Below are 4,445 nucleotides of genomic sequence, written 5' to 3'. Positions count from 1 at the left end.
TTGGCCAAACTCTCTCTATCTACGGCTCTGCGTTTTTACAGAGCCGTTGATAGAGAGAGTTTGGCCAACTTGGCGCATGGACGCCATGTCGTTACCAAACAGCCCAGGCGCATGTGCGCGTATAGCTTTAATGTTCTGTTTTGGTGACAACATGGCCGGTGTAAGTCATGTGACTGCGATCCCACCAATCACACGCGCGTATATCGAATCCCGTGAAACAGAGTTGGCCAAACTCTCTTTATTTACGGCTCTGCGTTCTTACAGAATTTGCACGCGGAGAACGTTATCTTGTGTTTATAAGATCTTTGGTCCAATGTAAACATTGAAAGGGGTCTATAAAAAGGTTAAAATGTAGGCAAAGTGTGGCATGAGGGCCAGATGTGGCCTGCAAATTTGCTGATGCCTTCAAAAATAAATTTAAAAAAACAAAACCTGTTCAATGCTATTGCCGGACGCAGATCATATGTAAAAGTAATATTAAAACTTAGCACAAAGGAGATATAAAATGCATTTTTTGTATCTTATTTATCCAATATCTTTTTAAAATAGAATAACTGAAGTCGCTTTTAAAAATTTGAGCTGGAAAAAGTAACTGCATGGGATTGACAGAAATTCTTAGTTTGGCTGTGTAAACTGATTGTTTCTTTCTATTTTAATTGATATGTTTGATATCTGTTGCATCAACCTGTTTACTTATGTTAGGGTCATATACGACATTCTGTGGTTATGGAAAAATATGCCGGATATACTCTACTGACACTAGACACGGTTTTCTTTTGTATTTAGTTATTTGTACTATAGTACAATCACCAACGGTATCTTTCCTGCGTTCATTGCTCGAGCAAGATTGGATAATTCAGTTGACCATGATATACTTGTTAATACTACACTTAATTCCCCAAGATTGGAATTAGATGTTGAAGGTAAGCTAATGTGAAATCTCAAACATGAGTTAAATTACAATAGAAAATTATACTGTAATAATATTAGATGACACTGTTACTTAACTAGTCATTTAACATATTCATTGACAAGCTACATAATTTGCTAAGGTCCCACAAAACATAAGTGTAAAAATATACACAACACGTGTTTGTGAGACCAGTGGGACGCGTGTGTATTTAAAGCTATGTTGTGAAGATTTTGCCAGTTAATAAGTTTGTCACTATGGAAAGGTCCATTAAAATTTGGTTCACACTAAACCAATTTAGAAGTATTTTAAACGGCCTGAAATTAGAAAAAAAACCACTTCAGACCGGTTATGCATGATTACGCAATAAAAATTTGCATATGCGGGTATATAAATTTTCATATTTTGCTGGTATATTAATTTGCATATACTAGTATGTTAATTTGCATATGCTGGTATATTAATTTATATGTTTATTAATTTCCATAATTTTGATATATTAATTTGCATAAATGGGGGTATGTAAATAATAACAATATTGATAAAATTAATATTAATTTCCATAATGCTGATATATTAATTTGCATAATGCGGGTATGTAAATAATAACTTTACTTAATTGCTCATTGGCTTCAGTTAAATCAATTATATTACCCGGAAAGTAATGAAATAAGTTAGAATCATCGGCAAATAAAGGAAAATCGAAATAATCAGTAGAATTTTGAAGGTCGTTAATGTATATCAAGAAAATAACTGGGCCTAGGACTGAGCCTTGTGGTACACCATGGATCAATACTCTGGGGTCATAGAGAATATTGTGGGAACAAACATACTGGGTCCTATTTCTTAAATAATCAGTTAACCAAATGAGAGGTTCTCCCCGAACACCATAATGGGATAGTTTGAAATTTAAATTTTATGAATAATGGTATCCATGCTTTACTAAAATCTATAAAAACTCCAAGGGAACAATTACCTTTATCAATGTCAGAAAGTAAAGTGTGAACTAATTTAATCATCGATAACTTTGTACTGTAACGCTCATGGAATCCATACTGATGGGAATAAAATAGGTTAAATTTCTCAAAGAAGGCAGTTAATCTAGTACAAAATAATTTTTCAATAATTTTACTAAGTACAGGGAGAACTGAAATTTGGCGGTAGTTGCCGGGATTTTCTCTCGATTTTTTTTTTGAAGATTGGTTGAACTCTAGCGTGCTTAAATGGAGTAGGGAACTTACAGCAGCTGAAAGACAAATTAAAAATATAACATAACGGCATTGAGATATAGGGTGCGGCAATCGATATTAATTTAAAGTTATTAACTTCAGTTTGGATATTTGGTTCTAAATAAAATGAATTGGTTACTGATTGGGAAAGAAAATCGGAAAAAATGTTAGACGATGCTAGGATTTCGTATGTAAGATTTACAGGTATGATAATTGTTAAATTCATTAATAATTTGTTCGGTTGATTTCAGCATCATCTGAGTTCCATCACCGTTCTCATGGATGAGTTCATCAGGAAGATTACTGAATGATTTTGATTTGCCCTTTCCTAGGATATTAAATATAATTTTCCATGTTTTGACAGAATTATTTGCAATTATAGAAAATAAGTTTGAGTAGTAATTTTTCTTTGCCGTTCTTATTGGTTTCGTTAGAGTATTTCTGTAACGTTTATATTTAGTAAATATGGTATGTTCGAAATTACTCTTAATTACTTTTGAGTACAACTTGTTTTTTTTTTTATGAATCGATTTTCTAATCGCTTTGGAAATCCACGGTTTCATTTTGTTAATAGTTTTCAATGATTGGGTTTTAAATGGCGAATGTTTATTGCAGCAGAAATATAGAGTAGAATTGGTTATAGGCTAAATCAGTATCGTTGCATGCGTAAACGGAATCCCAAGAAATGCTTGATAGATCATTTAAAAAATCATTCTGCTTAAAATGTTTATAATCTCTAATAGTAAGGAACGTATCAATACTGGTTTTATTGTCATTCATATAGTCAAAGATCGCAAAAAGTAGGAGATGGTCAGATATCTCTCAAGCAATTGTTCCTGAGATTATATTACGAGTTAATGCGTTACTATACATATGATCAATAAGTGATTTGGATATAGGACGGTTCGATGATTCTATTATTTGGATCATGTTTGAGCATTCAAGAGCATTTAAATACGTATTTATTTCACTATTTCCTGTGTTAAATAAATTAATATTGAAATCACTTATCAAGATACATTGTTTCTTATCTGATTTAATTTCATTTAAAGTATTTAATAAATCTTCCCTGAAGTCGGAGACATTCGTCTTCCCTTTACGGTAAACCACCCCAATCACGAATTTTTAAGACCCATCGACAATCTCAAACCACAAGGACTCAGAATTACAAACGGAAAAGTCAAGTCGTTTGTAGGCCTACTTAACTGAGCTGCGGTGTATGTATGCTGCGACGCCCCCGCTTCTTCCGAGTTGGCTAACCATGGTCTGATGTAGGCTTCACAAGACTTTGAGTTGGCGGTTTAGGTGACTCAGTGACATAGAGACTTAATTTATAAATACAGTAATAGGTGTATGTTACCTCTAATTGTTACCGTATACAAATGGTACTAATATACAGTATATGTTTAAATCTACAGCGGGGAAGATGTATTGGTGTGATATATTCTTTAAAATTGTTGAACAAGCAAACTTGGACGGCTCAGATCGTAGAACTATTGGATCCAGTAGCGGGCCTATCCAACCTGTAGTGTATGGTGGTTATCTTTACTGGTGTGAAAGCGACGGTATATTCTATGTGAATATTGAGGATGGTATGGCACCTCAGGAACAAATCATTACTGGCGATTCAATACTTCGGCCTTTTGGACTGGCTTTAGGCGTATATGATGGTAATAATAACATGTCCTATCTTATTCTTACGAATACACACACACACAACATTCTAAATACAATATAATTGATGAATGACTATATTATATATATATGTATATATATATATTATAATATATTATATATATAACATATACATATATGTGTGTATATGACAATATATGTATATGTGTGTATGTGTATGTATGTGTTTATATGTGTATATATATAGATTAAAGGGCAAAATACTGAAAAACAGCAACAGCTAAAAAGTAAACGTAAGTAAACAGCCAGAAAAAGAACCAGAGCTTTCGGACAACACTAGTCCTTCCTCAGTGGCGAGTGAGTGAGGGTAGAAAAAGCTAGATGGTATAAAGTGAAAATTTCATGCAAGCATGATTGGAAACAATTGCCTGGGTGAAATTAGAATAAACAGCCTAAACAAGTAAACAGGAAGGCCAAAACTAAACTTTAGAGGCAAGCCTCAATAAATAAGCCAAATGATTAATCCAGAGTAAATTGAAATGCCATTGGTTTAATTTAGTGTACTGGGAGAACGTTCCTAATATTGAGTCCAAATGGTGTGGTGGTTTTAAGTAAAAGTTCCCAGTGATTCTCTTTATCTTTGCGATTTTTGTCGCTCCAATTGGCATTAT

Source organism: Anneissia japonica, unplaced genomic scaffold, assembly GCF_011630105.1.
Source record: "Anneissia japonica isolate Jap-2015-1 unplaced genomic scaffold, ASM1163010v1 scaffold287783_len325500_cov191, whole genome shotgun sequence".
Lineage (NCBI taxonomy): Eukaryota > Metazoa > Echinodermata > Crinoidea > Comatulida > Comatulidae > Anneissia > Anneissia japonica.
The sequence above is the reverse complement of the archived record's forward strand: the minus strand, read 5'-3'. Positions refer to the sequence as shown.